The sequence below is a fragment of the Halyomorpha halys genome, unplaced genomic scaffold (genome assembly GCF_000696795.3).
Source record: "Halyomorpha halys isolate HHAL.00 unplaced genomic scaffold, Hhal_1.1 Scaffold187.1, whole genome shotgun sequence".
Classification (NCBI taxonomy): Eukaryota; Metazoa; Arthropoda; class Insecta; order Hemiptera; family Pentatomidae; genus Halyomorpha; species Halyomorpha halys.
The window spans coordinates 265,422-289,800 of NW_027113649.1; the positions used below are offsets into that span (position 1 = coordinate 265,422).

The window sequence follows — 24,379 nt, forward strand, 5'->3', positions numbered from 1 at the left end:
TATTTATGCTGATTATAGTTTACTTATTCAATAAAAAACTATTTCCCTAATGATTCAAAATTTTAATCTCAAACATTTGCGTTTAGCTACATGATCATTTAAACTAAAATAAATGATAAATGTTTTATATTAGATTGGGAAAAGAGAAATCCATTATTTTCTCGGTAGATGGCTGTAGCGATCGATATCTCGTAAAGTATCGATCAAATTATTTCAGATTTGTGCTCGTTGTCAAGGTGACATTGCACACTAAAAAAATTCATTTGCTGTTTTTTGTTTGGTCCATTCATTTGTGAGTTACAGGGTGTTAAAGAAGGAAGTCAACAAAGAGAACATTCGATACATTTTACAATTTTTCTTTGATAAAGGCTAAAATGCAAGCCAGGCGGCTGTAGTTGTGAATGGTGTTTTTGGTCCCGATACTGTAACAGCTAATTACGCGCAATTTCGGTTTCATCGATTCCGTTCGGGTATTTTTGATGTTAAAGACACACCTCACAGTGGCAGACCCGTCGTCGAAAATGTCGATAAAATCACAGAAATAATCAAAGTTGACCGGCATCTAGCATTGCCCAGGAGCTAAAGATCGACCATAAAACAGTTTTAGACTATTTGCACAAAGCTGGATCCAAAAAGAGTTTGATGTTTGGGTGACACACCAATTAACACTAAAAAACATAATAGATCGAATTTCCATCTGCAAAGCCTTGGCCAAACGGAATGAAATCGACCCATTTCTTAAACGGTTGGTGACTGGGAATGAGAAATAGATCACATAGGACAACATTGTGCGAAAACGATCGTGGTGAAGCAGCTCAAAAAGGGGCCAAACTGCTACTAACGGCCAGGAAGGTTCTGCTGTGCACTTGGTGGGACTGGAAAGGAATCAATTATTATGAGTTACTTCCATATGGCCAAACACTTAATTCGGATTTTTATTGTCAACGACTGGACCGTTTGAAGCTAGCGATTCACCAGATACGGCTAGAATTGGCCAACATGAAAGGTGTTCCATCAAGACAACACCAGGCCACTCGCCATATACATAGTGACTCGCCAGAAACTCCGGGAGCTTGGTTGGGAAGTTTTGATGCATCCACAATATAGTCCGGACCTAACACCGAGCTCTTATATTTTTCTTGCATTGCAAAAACTGTCTTGGTGATATGAAATTGGCATCAAGAGAAGACAGTGAAAATCGGTTACTAGAGTTTTTCGGCAATAGGGACGAAGACTTCTATGAGAGACGCATTATGAAGCTACTTTTAAAATGGCAACGAATCATAGAACAAAAATGTGCATATTTGACCCAAATTGGACAATCCGAAACATGTTAGATAGTCTTGAATTTCTGGTTTAAAAACCCAACCGAATATTTATAAAATGATTAGATATATTTGTGGAAAACCTCACAATTTAACATCAATTCAATATATGATTTCATTATATTTATTAAATTTCAACTATTTTTATCTGTTAATTGTAAGTAATATTTATTTAGTGAATGGATGACGGATAAATGGTAATCGTAAGATCTGGTAAAGCATAAAAATAAAATTATGTGCAATTTTTATATACTCTAGTACCACATAAAATGTTAATTTAATTACAATTTTTTTTGTTCTATATTATTATAGAATCATTATGAGTCCTGGAAGATTCTTAATATGCCGAAACGTTGTTAGCTCATTAATAAATTTGTGCTAATGTGTCAACAGCCCATTTTAAATTAATATATATATATATATATTTGTTTTTATTTTAATCAGCTAACAACAGTAACGTTTATCTTTCTGGGTATGTGGTTTTAATAAGAGTAGTATTATAATTTTAAAACTACAATATTGAGAATGGATGACGGATAAATGGTAATTGAAAGATCTGGTAAAGCATAAAAATAAAATTATGTGCAATTTACTCTAGTACCCCATAAAATGTTAATTTAATTTAATTATTTTTTTGTTCTATATTATTGTAAAATCATTATGAGTCCTGGACGATTCTTAATATGCCGAAACGTTGTTAGCTCATTAATAAATTTGTGCTAATGTGTCAACAGCCCATTTTAAATTAATATATATATATATTTGTTTTTATTTTAATCAGCTAACAACAGTAACGTTTATCTTTCTGGGTATGTGGTTTTAATAAGAGTAGTATTATAATTTTAAAAATACAATATTGTATGAATTTTTCTGTTAGATCAGCAACACCTTTTGGATGTACGTTCTGGTTTATGCATGTACTTTCCATTTCCTGCTGTGAAATTGCAATAGGCCTATGTATTACGAGTTGGCCAATGCAGGGCCTCCTACTGCAGACATTGCAGTTCCATTCTTCTGCGATATCCAATCAGCGGCCATCCGCAGGCCTTTGTCCTGCCAGCAGACCATGAGTTATGTAAATTATTCACTAAAGACCCAGTTAACATTCTGCAGTTGGACTCCTTTCACTAGTGGCTTGGATCCGGCAGTCGACTCGCCTTGAAAGAGAAATTGTCGTTACGCTCCCGTCTCTTCCTCTCTTATTGTGTAATTACCGATTGAATTTCAACTCCCCGCACAAACTTCATTTAGTATTCTCTCACGCTAATTGGCATTCGACGAAATATTCCTTTGGGTTCACCATCACTTTCATTCCTCTAGTTTACTATTGTGAAAATATCTGCAGGATAATCAATCCATTTAAAATTACACGATTAGAATTCATTTTTTTTTTTTTTTGCGTTATATATTTGATTTTTAATATTTATAAAACCGATTATTCTACTCTATCAACAGTTAATATATACACTTCTCTAAAGTATAGCTTTTTTTCGCAAATTTAAATTCTACAACCTATTCTGCTTATTTCAATTCACTTTTCAATTATATAATTTCCCTTGTAAAATTAATATCATTATTCAATATTTCGAATGAAAATGTAACTTATGTACATGAGATGCAATTAAAAAAGTTTTTAATGTCGACAAATCGACTTTTGATAGAAAAATCTGGTAATTTTGCAAATTTCAAAACAAAATAAAAACTAAAACTATAATAATGTTGTTCTATACATTTTTGTCTTCATAATAAGCCACGTAAGTAGAATGCAAAGTAGTTGAAAAAAAATTAACAATTATGAAATTAAATTGAACATAAAATGTGATATATTAAGAATAAAATAATCTTGTATTGTTTCATTTTGTCTTCTTTTGGTAGAAATTTCAATATTGAAAACTTTTGTCTTTTTTGAAATATAAGTTTTGAAAAATGGCCAAAAGTTATTTCATTAAAAAAATATAATAGCCATTGTTTTTAAATCATTATGTTTTAAAAATATCATAAAAAAAATTGAATGAATGTGAATCAAAAATAAATTCTAATTGGGTGATTTCAAGTGGATTTGGCCTAAATCATTAAATTCTGTTATTTGAAAATAGCAGGGAAGTGGATGGGGAGTAACAAAATTTTGATTTAGAGGAAATTTGACTTAATGTAAATGAAAATCTGAAGAAAAAAAAACTAGAACGTAAAAATATCAAATTTGAGGCCTTGACGGTCCAGATTGTTAAAACATAAAGTTTTCGAATCCGGGTTGATTAAAATTCATTTCGTGGCCGACCCACGGAATGGATCATGTCCACTTCCCACTCTGGCTGGTCCTACCCACGAAAATTAAAAAGAAATAATGAATGTCTTTAGACTCTGTTTTTTAACGACAAATCGAACAATATGCAGTGAAGTATGTAATACTAAAATACTACTTTATCCTTTCTGAAAAAAAAAATGCCATAATGCACATCAATAACAGATCTAAGTTAATAGGTCGGAAAGTCTACTTTTCAATTTTCTAATTAGTTTTCTGAGAGCTACATTTAAATTTCTGTTTTTAATTTTTTTGTGAAATTGATTAATTTAGATGATATACAACCTTTTTATAATTTATGCGTGTAATGAAATTATATATTTCAAATGTTGATGAATAATGTTGTGTATTTTTTAATAATAAAATTTTAATTAAATAAAAATCCAGGTAGGCGAAGAATTGTGTTTTTCATGATTTAAAAGATCTTGAAATTGACTTTCTACCAAAATATTCTTTTTGAGGAATGAGTTAATGGACCAATCTAAGGTGAGCGGTGAAAGTAGTCTGTCGTTTTTTTTGTGCTGTCTAATAAGTCTCCCCTGATAATTAAGGCAAACCATACCTGAAAGGTAGATTATTAAAAGAACTAATTGCAGAATGCAAAATAAATATTGTTTTTATTTAAATTGAAAATTAGGAATTTTTTTTTTTTTTTTTTTTTAAACTGATTATTATTTCAGGTACCAAATTACGTTACAGCATATGCTCGAATATCGTTCTGGATCCGGCGCCAAGGCCCTGGGAACTGGCGAGATTGTTCTAAAAGAAACGTGAGTGAAAGTCAGGCGACGATCTAGTCTTTGGCAGTGACATAATTATCCCCGGCAATGGCTCAGAATCATGCCTACGAATTTCAGGCAGGTATTGTGTCCATCGATAAATTCTGGTACAGATTATAATTTTATACAATGATATGATTAGTGTGTATTGCAAGCATAGTAAAACTAAGCTAAGTACTTCTTGAATCGCTGTTATTTTCTAAATCAGCTTCAAAACCTGCCGGAACCATTTCGTTGCCAAATAGTTTCAACACACCGGACCATTTATGAACGGTACAGGAAGTTTTATATAAAAGTGCAGGTGTTTGTCTAAAAATTACATTTTTGTCCACAATAGATTATATAAATTTGTTTAATGTTAATATTCTGCCGATATTAACAGAAAATCCACAGAAGCATCGTTCTGATAAATTAACAAGCCATAAGCTGTTCAGATATTAGATTCGCTTTACATTTTTTCTATAAAAGCCTTATATCTTTTTTCTATAATACGATTTTATTTAATGAGTATTATTATTGATAACATTGAAAGACAATTGCAAATTTTCAATTAACACATTTATTCATTGAGATAGAAGGAAAAATATATCAATCTAAATTAACTAAATATTTGAAAATAGTAGGTTTCAATAATTAAATAATTCTCTTAGGATGAAGTGATTTTAATTAATTATTGAACTATCTAAGTTTTATTTTTGGAATTGTAAAATATTTTGAAATGAGGGAGGATGGAAGAGAGGGAGAGAGGATGCATCTCTGGCATATGCTTCGGGCGCCAGAAACTTGATGACTAAGCAATATTATGGTGTCATTGAGATGGTCGGGTGATGGAAACTAAACATGGTTACATGATCTCCGTTTCCTTATACCGAGTCTTACTGGATCTATAGATACGTATCGTTGACTACTCTGCCTCTTGATGTACCTACAGTCACTGGAATCATACGGTGCTGAAATGCACCGAGACACGTACTATTTGATTAGTTTGATTGATTCATCCACCCAAGTAGCAGGCTGCGAACTGAATGCCACCACAGTGTCTAAATATACCCTGTTCCAGGGGAAACAAAAAGTACCGTAGACAATGTCGATGTATATTTAGGCCTATTAATATTTGAAAAAGGAAAAGCTTATGTAAGTTTAGGGAGTTATAGACCTTTTTGTTGAATATCCGATAGAAAGAATAGACTATGGAATGTTGACAGAAATACGGCCTTACAATAATGAAGCATTAGCAGCAATTGTGAGAAAGCGAAGTTTAACTTGGATTTTTTATATGAAACGCAAAAGCTTTTGTACGTCTTTGAAACTAAAAAGTGAAAATAGAATAAATGTTTTTTTTTTTCGTAGAGAAAGATGATTTTATTTTCATGAAAGTCGAACTCTGAATCCTATAAAATAACTTTCAAGCTTTACTTACACTGCATTTTTATATTATAAGCTCTGTCAATATGCAATGTCATATTGTATCGTGTCACTCCTGTAATATGATGTAAAAACATACAAAATGTATTTATATTTTATTCTACTAGATAAATAATATTTTTTTGTTACAATATCGTGGGCACTGTAATAGCTAAAAACTGCTTTATTGTAATTTTCAAATATTTTACTTACTTTCAATTTTAAAACATATAGCAATTTTTAAGACAAATTTAGCCATAAAATCAAACGCACTCGCTATTATAACTAACATAAGGTTATTCCACTTATTTTAAATATTGAAATATAGTCCAGACTTCAGAATAATATAGACTTCAGGCAATACGTTTCAAGTATCTCATCTAGCGTATTCGTACTTTACGATTGGCCCACTTTACTAGTTGTACTTGGTGAAAGGCCTGTATCTAGACGGTATGTCCCTTTAATTTTTTTTTTTACCACCTTTGCTCTCTTTCCTTATTCTTTTTTTTCCCTCACCCACTTTAATAGTTATGTTCACAACAACGTATAACTGTAATTTATATTTCTTACTACTCTTAGGCTATATAACATTATATTTGCTTTTTTTATAGTGTTATTCTACTTACATATTTAATTAGTCACATATTCGTTCTTCATAGTTTTGATATTACTTCAATTTTAAATAATTTCTAATCTTGTACAAGCATTGATTCTCATATCTATCTTTTTTTCACCCTTATTTTTAATATTACTATTTTCCCTGTATATAATTATATACAGTTACAATATTCTTATAATATTACACTATGCATTTAATACTACCTATGCATCTATAGTTTCTATTATTTTCTTAAGTTTCTTGTTCTGTAATTCTATCTATTCATTATGGTTGTTATCTTGTTTTTGTTTTTAGCCCTGATAAACGCCGAAAAATCTGGATGAAAATTTGGCACTAATAAATAAGTTTTTACTTATTTGTGGCTTTCACTAATCGCACCCCCCTTCCCCCCCCATCATCTTCTTATCATATATATAATCCATGGTCAACTATAAACTCATCATTAAAATGTAACTAGGTTTTCGAACTAAATTATTCCAGTATTATTATTATATTATAATCATTATTATATTTTTATTATTATTATTATAATTATTCCAGTTGACTTTGTACAGAAAACAAATTTTCATGGTAATTACTAGTAGAGGTTATATTAGGCTCACGTGATATCGGATAGCACAAGGGAACTCGACTTTTATGAAAATTAAATCGTTTAATAAAATTATATATGTATTTATTTATTTACCTAGTGAGTACACAAACTAAAATTAAAAAAATTTTAATTAAAATAACTTTTGATATTTTCTTGGTACTCTTAAAGAAATAAGTTTAATAAACATTTTTTTTTTCCAGGGAATAAAAAAATCTATTTATCATTACTCTCTGAACTCTATTAAAAGTTAACAACTCTGAAGGGTGTTAATTACGTGTTTTATATCATTTCATTTATACCCTTTTTACAATCTTCCTTAATACTTCATTTCGAAATGAATCTAAATACTTTTCTGTTGACTTCACAATGATTTAAAAGAACCGCGTTCGAACAGCGTTTAAGTGCTTCTGCGGCTAATCTGCCTTGGTGTTGTTGCATAATAATTTTTCACGAAGCAATGGCAAACGGTAGCTGTATTGGATTGGTAGATATTTAGAATGCACTTATTCTTTTACTATCCTCCTGCTGAATGAGTCTCTTAGTCGTCATAAATAATTTTTATGTCCTCATATTAATATTATTTTTAACTCAGGTCATTCCTCTCTCGTAAGTCAATATCTGTCTATTCTTGGTTTGATCATTGTCTTGAGAGAGACACTCATAGGCTCTGTCAAAGTGGAAACCATATCTCAAAAATATAGTTGAAAAATCAATACCTTACTAAATTCAAAAGACAAATGAGACGATTGGCATGCATTGCTAGTCATATGGTCTATGATGATATAATCATTATGATGCTATAATGATTATGGATAACTGAGCTCAAACGTCTACAGTCAGAATAAATGCAACAATAACTATTATATTATTTTTTTTTTTGACAGAAAATAAATTAAAATCGGAAATGTATAATAGGAAATTAAATTGAACAAATTCATAGCCATAAGAACTAAAAATAAAGTGATGCATAACAGTGTCCGAAATCATACGTTGACATCATTCCGTCCAGTCATTGTTGCCGGTATTATCATATCTACAGCTTCCAGAACATTAATAACACTATAAGATTAATAAAACTATCCATGGACAATAAGCTTTGCTCTTAGAGTCTTATTTATTGTAGAGATACTTCAGGATAGTACAAAGACATGCATATACCGCAGGGAAGTATGTTAGGCCTCCTACTCGTTTTTCTCTATACCACTGATATCCTAACAGCTGCCAAATGCATCATGCTTTCCTTTGCCGATTATACAGCTGTTCTGTCCATAGGAAATAATAATCTTGAAACAGTCAGAAAAGTTAATGCAGCAGTAGCCAGCACAAACATCTGCCGACTAATAAAAAAATTATGCTAAATCAGGCCAAATATTTCGGGATAACATTGGACGCAAAGCTTCGATGGAGCATGTTAAAATATAAATACTTATATTACGGCACAACTTTATGTATTAGGACTAAGGCAGAAAATCAAAACTTTCTGTTTATAACGAGCTTATTTTATACAATTCTATCTTAAAACGAATTTGAACTTATTGAATCCAACTGTGGGAATGTACGAGGGACTCAAACTGAGAGATTATACAATGAATTTAAAAGTAAAATTTTCAAGGAAAGTTTCCATGAACATCAGAAATCTTCAAATATATGTATTTGAACATAAGTACTTAACTTAAGTACTGTAATCAGTTGAGGAAGAAATAAAGAAAAATCGCTCGGTTACATGAAGAGCTACGTACGAATTCTGAGGCCGTCCATCTCTTCAACGTTTACGCTCTTTCTCATGAACTTGTGGGATCGTATAATAGTTTGAAGTTAACGAGTATAATTTTGAGGCTAAGTTTGCAATAATATTAAAAAAGTGTTTGTATATTTCTCCATAAATACTTAGCTTTCTAGAAATTGATTGTTTATAAGCTCATCATGAGTTTGTATGAATAATAATTTGAATAAATAAATAAAAAAAAAAATAAACTAGCCCTTGTGTTAACTAACAAGGGTCTATAATGCGGAGGAGAAAAAAATCCCTTAAAAGAAGGAAAGTAAGCTGTTGAAATTATATTGAAAATGCAAGTATCAAAAACGCATTTCACCTTACAAGACGCTCATATCTGATGCAAAAATTCTTAATAAAGTTATAGCTGAGTGGGTGTTACAATAATGAAACAATATTATAATTGGTCTAGACAATATTGAATTTTAAGTTACCAAATTTCATCATTCATTATTTTTATTTCGTTCACGATTGTATAACTTTATTTATTAAGTAAAATTTATTTTTTGAATTTCAAATAGGTCTGGACAATTTAACGCCATTCTGTGGATACAATACAACACAATCGAGAAATAACTGTATCAGGAGGCCAGTTGACTCATGACAGGTTCTTATAAGCGTTTCACTTGAACTAGTTACATGCTCTAACACGCTGTACTAACAGGCAGCCATTCCACGGTAGCAGATTTTGCTGCTAATAATCGTTTCCTATCCTACCGTATATTTTACTCTTGTTTGGAAAGATTCGAGGGAAAAACTATCAGGCTTCAGAGAACATATACGAAAGATAATTGATGTGTTCACACTAATTAACAAAGAAGTATATTGCCATGTTTAGTGGACGGACAGAAGTGATTATTTGAAATTGATGTTATTTTTCAAATTCTACTCACGATTGAATAATAATTTCGTACTCTGAAGAATAGGTTAGTTCTGTAGGTTTATCAAGTTATTAAAATTTTGTAAATATAATAAAGAATTCACTAAAAAAAGTAATCATTTCCCATGTCCCACTGGTTAAAATAAGTTCATTTTAAATTGTAAGTAAATGAAAGAAATACTTAAGTTATGATAGGATAATCTGGATGTAAATTTTATGCAATGGCTGATAATGACTTAATTTTAGGGTTTAAGTAGAAAAATATCGATTTCCAAAAATATTGACGTTTTACGAAATAGAAAAAAAATTATTTTCTTAGTTTTATATTAGTTTCATTTCCACTATGAACAATCTGGTAAAGTCAAATTTGATGGAAATTTCATTGGTGCATTCCCAATTGATAACATTAGAGATATTTTTGAATGAAATATTTATTAATGATTCATGAACAAAAATACACAAATAATAGTGAGATCATGGAACCAATTTATGAAGAATAAATACATTTTTATCTGGAGAAATATTTACACCTTATGCTGATTTTCACAGTAACACTAGTGATTTATGATCATGTGAATTATCATAAATGTTCGATATTTAAAATTATTTTGAAAACAAATGATAGTTAAGATGAAATAATATGTAACAGTGATGATTTTAAATACTGTGTATTATTAGTAGAAAATAGGATTATAGCACAAGTATAGTATCAGTACCATGGCAGTGCAAGGGTTCAGTGTTTAGGTTTAAATTTTCATTCATTAGATGATGACTCATTGACTTGACTTCATTTGTAAAAAAAACTTCCAACGAATCATCTTGCCTGTTTTCTTCTTTTACAAATTACCTAATGACCAACCTAATGAGTAGCATGGTATAAAGTAGTAAATGAGTTTTTATGAGAGGTATACATTACTTTGCCATACCAATAACAGGTCCACCAAATACGGTAGTTACTTTAGAGGTGCTAAAGAAAAAAACTGTACATTGAAAACGTCATACAAACATCACTACTAACTAATCTGGATTTTCTTTTCTAGTAAATTTATTATATTATTTTTTTTTAAATACTGAGGTAAAGAAAAATTCCAATTAGAAAATATTACTATTCTATATTTTGTACTTGTAACAACGTTTCGGGATTTGGCTCATAATCATGTACTATTGTATCCTCAGGTTTGTCAATTTCATCAATTTCCATTGTGAACTATATACATATAAATTAAAAATCATTTACAACCACATTATATAAATTTACATTATTGAAACGTTGTAAAAAAACAAAAAAAATTAGAATAGCAATATATTCTAATTGGAAGTTTTCATCACCTTAGCACTTTAAATAACCATTACATTTTTACACATTTAATCACTGTTAGAATTTTGGTCAACAAATCTCAGCAAACTTGATAATAATTTTGACTGGAAGGAAATCCTAAATCTTTGTATCTAATTAGGGAATCTTTCAAAAATGGTAAATGAGTCTCTGCAATGCATAAATAACTAATTTTCATTGGTAATATCAAAAATGATTAAGAAAGATAACTTCAACTTGCAAAATCATTTGTCAGAGAAAATGGCGATTCCAGTGACCACGTTGCATGAAGAGGGGACAAGCCAGCATGTTATTGCCAGATGCGTTGACATTAGCAAGTTAAGGGTCCCCCGGACAGTAAAGCGTAACTGAGAGACAGGCAACCACACAATACGAGTCGTGTCAGGTCCTCCACGCTCTACGACAGCACGTGAAGACCGATTTATTCAATTACATATTCTAAAGAACCGGTTCTCTGTAGGAAATGTAGTAAGGAATTCTGCTGAAGGAGCCCGAGGAGCCCATATTTCTTAGATAGTGGTTACAACAAGGTTGAATGGTGTAATTATATACACATGAAGACAGGAAATAGGACTTCATATTGGCAGAGCTCATTAACTTCCAAGGCCATTTATAGAGTCAATAAATATTTCGATAAGTAAAAAGACATATTTTGCTTTTTTCATGATTTACTATTATGTTATTGCTATCCATTGTTTTTGTTTTTATTAACTTTTTACTCTTTCCTATATTATTTCAAAACTAAAATATTCCATTAAATTCTTCAAAATGAATTTTTTAATATTTTTAACTGCTTTGATACATGTTTGTTTTTCTTTTGTTTTCTAGTTGAATAGTGTAACATCATGTTTTTTAAAATTAAGCCTAAATAATATTTTATTGCCGCTACTATCTCTGTTTTTATAATATCATAATTTCCGAAATGCACTTATGTAAAATAGTCTCAATTTACTTTCTTCCCAATTAAAAAAGTTTTAGATTTAGCAATTTCGTAGATTTCGATTACTTCAACACCTATTTCAGAAACACCCTAAGATCTAAGCTACCACCTCCTACATATTTTCCATGTACCTAGTTTCCTTTTTCTCTTATTAATGGAGGGTACGAAAGAAAAAAAATAAAAGCTATCAGATATACATACTCTTATATGTATGTATTCAATAACGTATTTCGTCAGGGAAGTACGAAAAAAAAATCCCATTTCCTCCAAAAAACTCGTATACACTATCATAATCAGACCCCCTAGAACATACGGAGTTGAGCTTTTGGGCTCCACCAAACCATCAAATTCCTCCTGTTTTCAATCCTTACAATTCAAAATCCTTGATGAACCATATTACGTCACAAAGAAGCTCATCTATATAGATTATAACATCCTATTCGTTTCATATTTGGACCGAAATTGATATACCTCCTTTCATTCCAAAATCCTTATCCATCCAAACCCATTAGTTCATAATCTCTCATCCTTAAAAATCTCTGATCCCCCGAGGTTTCTGAAAAGAAGATGACCAAGAATCTTCTAATTTAAAGCGATGATTTCATACAAGACTAAAAAGACAAGAAACTGCTCGTCGATTCCGACTATTACAACATTTACTAGACAAACGGCCTAAATTGCCAATCCATTACAAAAGACTGATCTACATGACTATTATAAGGCCTATCTGAACAAACGGAGTTGAGCTTTGGGACTCCACTAAACCATCAGATTCCTCCCGAATCCAATCCTTACAGTCCAAAATCCTTAATGCTCCTTATTTTGTCACAAATCAAGTCATCCATCAGGATCTCAATGTTCCATATGTTGCCGATTTGGCCAGAACCAGATACCATTACTTCAATGATAAACTTCTCAACAATCCAAATCCACTTGTTTCTAACCTAGCTTCTCCTTCATTACCTATAATCCTCCTAGGCGTATGAAAAGAAGATGGCCTCGAGATCTTCTCCTCTAGAAATGCTATTGGAGTTCTATCAGTGGGTAGATTCTCCACATGTTCGTATCATGTCTCTATGACACCTACAGCAAATTTACTTATTGTATATATTTGTATACAGCTGTAAATAACAATAAGTAAATTATTAAATAATAAATAATAAAAAATAAAGCGATGATTTAAGTAGCACCATTAGATGGCACCTTACCTAGATTAGCATGTGTTCTGAAACATTAATCACATTTACTTATTGTATTTTTTATACAGTTGTAAATTTCAATAAATTTACGTAAATAAAAAAAGTTCGTTGATTAAAAGACTTTTTTATTGGGTGAATTTGAAAATATATACCCATATGAACATATAACTCTTGTCATATAACGAAACAATTACATTTTCCATTTGATGTCAAATATTTGATTTGATATTTATTGCTGCATGTGAAAGCATTCCTTTTAAGCTATTAAAGTATTCCAATTTATATATCATAAAGGTGATTCATAAAGAAACTGGTAATACTATCATAATATAGTGGCAAGGAACATAAAAAATCTCTATTTACACATGACTGGGTATGAAGCTAAGGTGTACAAGTGATTTTTTTTCCGTACAATAGTTTTTCTGCTAAATAGCAATATCTGTAAATACCCTTACCCGCACTTGTTCGAAATTGTGAAATTATGAATAATTAACTTGTAATTATTAATAATTCCACAATTTTGTAAATATTAAAGCGTAACTTTGGTCCAGGTACAGGTAGATAGAAACAAAACGCTTATTACCAAAATAATCTACTATAACTTAGTAAATGCGTCCATGAAAATGCTATGATCCAGTCAACCCTCAGTCGTAGACATAGACCCATTATTATGTTAGATTTAACTCAAATAACAATAACCATAACAATCATGTCTGTTAAAGAAAAACATTTTGCCCCTCTTGACAGGTATTTAACCAGCACCCTTTCTTCAACTTCATAATTACCACCCCTTGGCGACTGGGTCAGTGGATTCACTGGTTTGGAACAGCATCGTCAAGGTGAGATCATTGTTATGATGACAATGAGATCTTATCTTGACCAGTCTTTTTAACACACAACCGTTATAATTCGTCTTACGTAAGAAGGAACTTTCACTGCAAGTTTCATAGACATTGACCTTAGTTTGAAAGTGGTGTATGAAAAATTCATATACCTTTGAATAATATTTGAATCGAATTATCCAGTTTCATGAATCGGACTGCAGTCAATGATTCCAATGTGGCAATTCTGGCCATAATGATTTTCAATCTCTACTCGATGAAGCAGAAACCTCAATTCGAAACCGCTTTGACAATTCCTGGCACAAGGATTAGGATCGTTTATCGATTCGTAAAACCATTTAGCATTCACAAATCGTGAGCTCTTTGCAGATTTCTGCACTCAACATTCATAACTGGTATGCAGCGTTACTATAGGTAAGTGTAGAAACTATCATAAAACTTTAAATCACTAGAATTTATTGAACAAAACATCATTGTATTAAAAACAATCCCTCTTCTTATGAAATATAGAATGCATCTTATTAAAACACAAAACGTAATCCATGATTTGTAAAAACAATACAGTACTGCCCAACCATCTCGATGTATATTTCTCGATCATTTTGTATATTCTTCTGTATCTCGATTGAAGAAGAATTATTGTTTTTTCAAGATAGAGATCTCCTAACAATGACAACAAAAATAACAATAAATCCAGGTATCCTAAAGACCACTTTGTTGAGGATTAGAAAGCACAGAGTGCAGAATTAGAAAAAAGTTTACAAATATGAGTAAAACGTTAGGGGCGATTTTGATATGAAATGAAAAATAAATCATTATTTTGGGACTAGGTCCTCTTAGAACAATTATAGGGTAATTGTAATATTAAAATTATATATACAGGCCAACAACAATGTGGCGACACTTAATTAAAACTTATATTAAAATTGTTTCTAAATACAGTGAAAAGAAACTAAAAACTAACTGACTAAATTCATAAAAACAAAACAAAAAGGTAGTTACACTTTATCTGTTATTATTATATTAGTTAAATAGAAGTGTTTTAAACGAGTGAAGGGTTGGTATATGACGTATGTGAGAGGAAATGGAGTTCCAGTGAAAGGCACCTTGGGTAAAAAATGATTCATCAAACGCCGCAGTTTGGTGAGGTGGAGGGTAGACGTCAGACAGACGGGACCTAGTAGTACGGGATTGGACTGAGAATTTGAATTACGAGTTTTCGAGGATATAGGAGGAGTATTGAGTACTAATTACTTGGAATAGAAAGGAAGCTAGGAAATACTGGCATTGAAAGGATAGATAGAGCCACTTCAGCTCGGCATATTATTTTGATTAAGAAATGAGCAGAATTGTTACCTAGCAAACTGATACTACTTAAGTTTTTACTGTTTTGTATGTCATATGTTTGTTCCTGAGTATAACATCGTTATAATAGAATAAGGGTAATACAAAATTGGGGACTATTTTATTAAATCTGTATTGATTTCTATTTTTTTTTCCCGTGATATATTATCTCTAACCATCACAAATATAAGGTTCGTGATAAATGAAAAAGAAATTGACTCAAAAAATTAAAATTTACTAGAAGGTAATATATTTATAATTTAATAATTTCGTGTTTGACTATGTTCATTTTATTTATAATTCTATTTATATACATATAGAGATTTTATTTATCTATATAATTCTTTTTATTTATTTATTTTTCAATTTTGGTACGAATGTGATCATTTATCACTATTACTTATTGCCCAGGCAGTTTTGTTACCCGTTGAGGCAGATTTTAATATTTATCAATAACTTTAAAATTAAAAAAAATAAATAAATAATATTATTGTTTTCAGCCTTTGAACCTGAACCGGCATATGCTTGGTTTTAAATATGGAACATAATAAGAATTGTAAATAGAAAGCTTTTGAGGAGAAAGTGTTTCCTTTAACAAGTTTGTATACGTAAGAATATATACCAACGATCAAAATTGAAAAAATATATGTTACACAATTAACTGAAAAACGAAATTTTTAAATTATTCAAAAATTTAGAATTCTATTTTATTTAGTTGCAAACATTTTCATTTCAGATTATTGATATAATTATATCAAATTAATTATTTCTCATTAACAGAAACATTATCCTTAGCGTCAGCATGTCATTAGAAATATTATATTATTTGTTTGGATACTTTTATTTATTTATTTTTTTAAACAAATGAAGTATAGCTTAGCAGGCTTATTTTCTTAAAATTTACGTTTATGTTTATCATTATATTAAATGATAACTATAGTAATATTTTATAATAATAATAATAATCTTCAAATAAGAGAATAATTTGTTGGTGGAGGAGAAGATAGTTCGTCCAGAAATTGACTTTGTTTAAAGTCTCTGATGTCCAGTTGGGCCAATATTGAGCGCCATAATCGATATTTAATTCCATATTTTACAGTTGAACATTTAGTGATCATTACAAATGATGTATCGGCCACGCTACCCGTCCAATACCTATATCGGACCAAACTAGACACGAGTTCGGCCCTCTGTTTAAGCTATACATGCAGCTCCCCGAAACCACAACATGACACAGAGAGGGTAGATTGAAATAAAACTTATCCACTAGAGTAAATTACCTCTCTTGGGACTCTAAGATGTAAATTATTCCATTTTTTCGGAAACCATCCTTTTTTCATACCTGGAGCTCAAGGAGAAACAGTGTTAATAATTACAGATCTTGTAACCATAGTCGTGATATTGTATCCAAGATTCGGTAAGTAATTAGTTAGGAATTGATACCAACTTATCTATATACTGAGCTAGATATGATATGGACTTCTCCCATTCCACAATATTCTACGGAAACCTGTATGAAATATTTACATAATACATATGCATCGTAATTTTAAATATTTGCTACTACTGATCCGATTTAGATAATTTATTATCTTTAAAATTTTATTTTTATTTATTTGTTCTCTTCACTGATCGCACCTCTCAATCGTCTCCTCCAACGGTCAGCATTAAATTATTAGACATTATATTTCATAAACATCAGTACAATTTTTTTTTAAACCCAACCTCATCACATCAGCAGCATAAGAGGGGCTACTATTAATAATTTTATTATTATGATTGTCGTTTTTTAGATACAGTGATTAATAGATCAGTGATTGAGTTGAAATTGACAAGTACAGCCCAGTTTTAATTTGTTGAAAATTTTTTAATACATTAGATACTGTAATTTATTTTTTGAAAATAATTCTTTTTAATCAAATAAAATTTAATTAATTTTCATTTTTAAAAAGCTACCAAATACAATCAATATTGTTTATTTATGATTCTGAGTGAGTTTCCATCAAATAATCGGGTTCTTATTCATTGATGGAATTTAACATTCCCTATAGGTATAAGTTTAAATAAAATTATATCTTTGAATTGATTATATTTATCTAAAAGGGTGCATTTTATCCGAGATTTATATCACATTCACCTCGACTAGAACTACAAAGCATCGATTTAAAGGATTGATATTTCTTGAAAATTTTATTGCTAGCAGTTCAGATAATTTCACAATCTACCAGAAAAAAAAAGAATTAAAACCGTTGGCTATGAGTGGCTCCTCATTGTTAATGTAATGTTAACTGCGTTAATTGAGCATTAATTAAAACATTGTTGACGCGTTAAGAAACATCTCCTAACACTGGGAACTCTCCCAAAATTAAGTTTTGTAATCTTTGTAATTAGTACATGAATATTTAAATCATGAGAACTGTGCTATCTAACAGCTCTTTGGATTATCGAAGTTGAAAGCCAATCTTGTATTTGCATTGACCAAAATGAATGTGGTGATTAGGTGTTCTGAATTAGTCGAATAATTTTCTATGGAATACTAGAAAACAATGAAATTGTAGTATTAGGTTTCTCCTTTTTTTTTTTTTTTTTTCAAGATTTGACGTTAGCTTATATATAAAAAAAAAAAAAAAAAAGGTTTTTATTCAAAATTCAATACAATAAAAATATTGAATTTTGGATGAACAAAACCTTTTCTCACAGAGTGGTCTAATGGTCATTCTTGGTGTGATCCAAAATATTTTTAGTGATCTTAAACTTTCTCATGATTTTTTAGTTTAATGCATACTTACATGAGCGGGAAATAGCCGTGGATCTAGACCGTCAATGGAGAACTATAGATCTAAAGGGTTCTGATTTAAAACCTTCAATTCATGTTCGTTTTTTAATTATTTATTTATTATTATTCTATTTTTTTATCACCTAAGAAATAGTCTTTAAGCCATTGTTAATGAAGCATTTAAACTCTCTTTTTTTAAATTAAAATTATTTTCACACAATCTGGAAATATGGGATTTGCATTATAAACGAATAAAATATAGTTTTCTAGATTCCAAATAACCAACTGATAATAATTGACACCTGTATCTTATAACTTTACAGTCTATTCGTTTTTGTAGATTTTGATCGTAATATTAATGGACTGGCGAAAATTTATGGATTTATATGTTCTTCTCTAAATTATATTAATATATATATAAAATTTGAGTTATAAATGAACAAAAATATATTTTTTTTTTTTTTAACAGAGCTCGTAATACTTAGGGTTGCTGTAAAATATGCAATCTTGAGTAAAAGAGACACACACCGTTATTCAGCTTTGAGCTCATTTCTAATTATAAATTAGTACAGTTACTTAATTAATTAGAAGTCCCATTGCAAGAGCTTCTCTGACAGAGTGAGTCTAATTCTGAGAAAGATAACATAATGACACCCCAAGGAATATTTTCTTAATCCAAAAATCTTGGTTCAACTGAATCATCAGTAGTCATTAAACCATAAATTTAGTTAACAAATGTAAAATGAGGACTCTAAATGTTAGATTGGGACTACTGTGTTGAAAAATACAGTAGAGCGATTAAGACCTGTACCCCATACCTTTCTGTTTTTTTTGGGGGGGAGAGGGGTAAATATATAATTTTTTTTTATTTTAATAAAGTTAATACTATATATATAATTATAATAATTTATCTCTCACTAACCCTTTGATTTTATCAGTATGAAGATGTGAAGAAATATTGGTTACTCCTAAGCAATAAAAGTAATAATAAACAATGTCTATGAAATTAGTTTGTAACTTCTGCAATGACTTCGCAAGACAGCGTTGGTGAACGATTATTCACGGTGAATGGACGGTCCGCGTTTATCCTAGGTCAAGGCTTCTCAGAAGCTTCCTTGCTCAATGTAGGTCACCTTTCACTACCTCGCTGCACCATCTCTTGCAATAATTTACATTACCGTGTTTCATCTGATTATCTTTTATGCATGAATAGTTAAAGTAATATGTCGAAATACTGAAATATCTTTCAGACTGTAGTTTTTCACTAGCTCATTGCCTATCAACATATGATCACAAATTAATTATAGGTCCGATATATATTTTTTTTATTAAGAAGCTGAAGAAAGATCCATTTGATGGCATTACTTTGTTGTTAAAATGATTCAGTTTTTATATTCTTAATTTTCCGTTTTAATATTGCTACATGTTTGTTGTTACTATGTATTATATACTAGATGTACGCATCAACTATTTCTTGCTGTTTCTGTATACGAAATGCTCAAAGACCTAAACATTTAGTGGTTTTTAAAACAAATCTGTTGTGGTTCGCGCATAACACAATATTTACTTAACTTCCAGGAGGTGAAATTAAAAATATAAATCTTTTTATCATTTTTTTTGCTTAGAAAAGTTGTATTTAAAGGTCTCTTGATATCTGAAAAACGAATATCAATGTTATACCTTCTACTGAACCTTAACTACAGCAGTTTAACAAGGAAAATAAAGCCATGTACACATGATTAGTATTGGGCGCTGAGATTGTCTCCGACTTCCAAATATATAAACTGGTTTAGCTATATCTAATTTTTTTTTAGTTAATTAGCATATTCATTTATAATTAATTTTTATTCACGTTTTATTACTACTTAAGCAAATTATTATTTAATTAATTGATAATTTGCTCATTTATTTCAAATAAACAAATTAGCTCTTTTGACTATTTCAATGAGAATAATACCGAGCCGATATTAAATCGTACTTTATTATGTACACCGAATTGAATCAAAATCTTTAGAACCGTTTAAAAAAAAAATTCAAATTGATTATATAAAGTGGCACTTCCGGTTGGTCGATTTTAAAGAAAAAGTTACGGTAACATTCCAGCAGACCTAAATATGCAATTTCGTTCGATTTTTCTTTTTTGAGTTAGGCCCTTCAAATACATACTCATTCATAGAACATTTTTCGAGGCTTGGTTCTTTGAACTCAGGGACCTTAATTTTATTCAAAAATAAAAATTAGAAATTTTTCATGATCTTAATATTTTCTGAGTAAGTACAATTTAAAAAAAAATATTTTTTAACAATCAATTTTAAAATATATTAATTAAAAAATATAACTTAAATATTAACGAATATCATGTCTTTTATCTTTCTTTTTTTTTCTTGGAACAACTTGATATTTAAAGTTTAATAGGTAATATTTCTTTTATCTCTAATTTGGTAATGGCTATGTTATTATTTAAATATGATAAACGTCATGTTTAATAAACGAACTGAAAATAAAATTCTGCAGTTTTATTTATTAACCTTTTCTAGAAAGGTGTAAAGTTGAATTAATAATATATATAAATAGTTGCCACTTCTTATGTTAACCACTATGTTCACAATAAATAAACGTGAAATTTCTACTTGCTTTGAGCGGCTACAGTTGGCTATCTGAAAAGGATTTGCGGAATGAGATCGATGTAAAAGTGCTAGAGAGAGGTGGACACGCAACATTCCATGATTATCACATTTAGCCGCTCCTGTTTCCCCAACCATCTATACTACACCGTAATTATCTTAATGGAAATTTGAAGAACTTACCATCCAATCTATATAATGGTAGAGGATTACTACGTCTAAGCTGGTAAGGCCCATTTTCAAGCTTGGTTTACTAATTTAATCGATTCCTTCCATTCAGTACCGATTCTAGTAACTATGAATGAATAAATAACGAATGGGCCAAGTTAATGGGACGCCGATGGATATAATAATAAACAGCTGAAGCATTATTTCGTTACTAAAGCTATTTATTTACCAGACTATAAAATCAATCAATACAGAAGTGATATATGTACAATATTTTTCGATTTAAATAATATACAATATTCTTGCTAATTAATCTTTTTTAGATGGGTGTAAAAACTAAATGATTTTAATTTTAATGCTCAGAATAAGTAAACAAAGAATTCATACTTGCTTTGAACGGTTAAATTTAGTCATCTGAAAAGGATTTACAATTTTTAAGTTGTCACTGAAAATATTATAAAAGAAAATTAATTTTTTATATGTTATTTGATTTTGAGTTTTTGCTTACTCCGTATCCCAAAAACATTAAAAACTTTGTTTTCTTTCGCCTATTGTTATAAAACATGATTTGATTTGTATGAAGCATTTTTTTGGTTTACAGCACCAAGAGTTTTGATGAAACTTGTAGATGTTGTTTTATTTTGTTTTGTAAATGAGTATTTTTTAAAAATATTCTTTGGCTCTTAAAACACTCAAAAAATTGATGAATTTTTTATACATGGATTGTATAAGTTCCTCCTCTAATACTAATAACTGAACTGATGAAACTAGGAAAATGGTTCAAATTTCGGTAGAATACGGCATACTATATTTTTTTACATATATATTTGCTTTCTTTGTTTTTTATTGCTAAAACTTGTCATTAAAAATAGTTCTCGTAATGTTTTTAGTAAATTTATTGATTTCATTTATTTTGGAACGCCGATAAACTCTGAAATTTTTTATCAGGCTTGAAACAAATTTTATATTTGTTGATATAATAAACAATTAGTAATGGTTTATGTTCTATTACAAATATATAGGTTATTTAATCAACCAAGTTCAGAAAATGAAAATCTGTACCGCTACAAACCATGAATGGAACAAGGAACTTTGTAAGGAAGTATTGGTTCTTGAACAACGGTGTGCGAGGAGGGGATTCGTTCTTGAACCACTTCATGAGGCTAGGTCTACCCCGGAGAGCTCGAACCGACAGGGCTGACTCGCAGCCACAGTGATACAGAACATAATTATCTGCTATAGTAGATATTATAATAATAATCCGGGAACTCGGGTGCTTCGAATTAGTAGTAGGTCCCTTTGATCTCCCATGTTCTAGTCATTGTTTTTAAAAATTTTTTTAGTCCATGTGGATACTTAAATGCTTGATGTTTATTCTATTTCTAAGCATATTTATACATTTTTTAAACTCAAGTGGAATTGGTAATGTTCGCATTCCGAAAATTTAAAAGCAATGTATATACGACTACAATATACAAATTTTGGTAACTATATTATCTAATATATTTTATAGTAATGTCGAAAAATATTGTAGGCTTGGAACGATGGACACTGTTTGGTAAACGTTTTGTGATTTTTTTCAATATTTCATTTTAGTTTTATTTAAAATTTAGTATTTTTTTAAAAATTATAATTGTTAATAATAATAAAATAAAATCCAATATTTTAATTTTTTTTACAATTTTATTCTACCCATTGTTACTTCTTTATTATTTAAATTTACTTTACTCATTTTTATTTAATTTTATACAAATTTTTATATGTTATGTTATAGTCCTACCACAGTTTACAATATTTTTATCTTGTTTATTTAATTTAGGTTTTTAATGAAGATTTTTTAAAAATATTTTTTGATCTAACACGCCATCAAACAGACCATCTTATCTTTCAATTTCATACGATCAAGTTCCATAAATAATTTCATAGGGAAATCATTAACATTTGCTAAATTAAATTTCCTTGAAATGTCTCTCAAACATTGGAAAATTTAATTAATTTAAAAAAAAGATGATAATAAATAATAAAAAAAATACTAAAATAAAATGGAAATTGGTGGGGGGCTGAGGATTATTAAAATTATAGCTAGATCCTATTGGAAATGACAATATTCTTTGTAGCATTTGATTATCACTCATGACCTTAGGTTGTCACATCTCCTTATTCTGTTATGTTATTTCTTTATTTTCTAGTCCAATTTATGTGTTTTTTTCCATGACATGTCTAATGATCAGTTTTACCAGTTTATCCGGATCGGATCAAGTCTCCATAATACTCATTTTTCCTACAGGAAGCAACGGAAAATCGCAAACAGTAAACGACAATCTGTGGAAATCTTGGATAATAGAATTATGAAATAGCGGACCCTATAGAAATACTAGCTGACACAACACAATAAAGACACTTTTGGTACGAATCGAGGAAACGGTCAGTGTGAGGGTATGGTCACTTTTAGCGATTTAGTTCTTTTAGGTGTGATGTGTATGGCTATCTATGGTTCTGGTGCGATTCTTTATGTAGCAGACTAACATGTTTACTGTACTAAATATACATCTTGGTCTAAGAATTAGTTTGAGGATCAATGGCTTTTAGATCTAACCAAAAAAAAATATAAAATTCAGACGTATTAGGTTCCCCCTGGAATAAATTTTTATTTATCATATTTTATCCCATTACTCAATCGTTCTTTTCACTTTGTACTACTAAGGGCTTTCACGGCTAATATCTACCTTACAAGTGAAACAATTAGCAGTAAGCCAGACCTTGCTAACAGTCTAATTTGATGAATGAACTACTGTTTAAATACAAACAAAAAAGATCTTCACATAAAAAAAAAACTAGGAAACATGATAGCTTATAAATTATATATAAGGTTGGTTTTACCAGGTTATAAAATACGAGTTCAGTTTCAAAGCACTTTCCTAGTGTCTGTCAGTTGTCGCTCATGTGCAGATAGTTGACAGTACAACCAGAAGTCAAGCAGCTGATAATGAGACAGTAGTACCACGGAATCAAATGGCATAGCTTACACAATGTAGTGTCGGCGACAGCTTTCACCATTCTACATCACATTTTCGTAGATTTATTTGTTTTGATAAAAAAATTAATTCCATCATATATTCTGTTATTTATTTTTATTTTTTGGCTGCAATACTTTATTTTTCAGTAGTCCAACGTTTCGGCCATTCTAGCCATCTTCAAGGACATCTTCAAAACAAACTCTTCCTCACATTAATTTAAAATTTCTTTTGCAGGCTATTCTGCCCAGGTCATTTTCTTTATTATTAGTTCAAAACCTATTTATTTAAAATTTAAAAATCATTAACATTTAATTTTCCTCTATAAAATTATCAACAATTAAATACACCACCATATAAAAAAAACCTTGGCTAGAATGGCCGAAACGTTGGACTACTGAAAAATAAAGTGTTGAGACAGAATTGGATACTAATTTTTGATTTATTTAATAAATTATTTA

The 24,379-nt window shown here is 30.0% G+C and overlaps 1 protein-coding gene across 2 annotated transcripts in view; it reads right to left on the reverse strand.

Moving 5' to 3' along the window:
* The window catches only part of LOC106679255 (protein yellow), a 93,051-nt gene that overhangs the window by 37,826 nt on the left and 30,846 nt on the right, over positions 1-24,379 (reverse strand). The window lies entirely within an intron of this gene.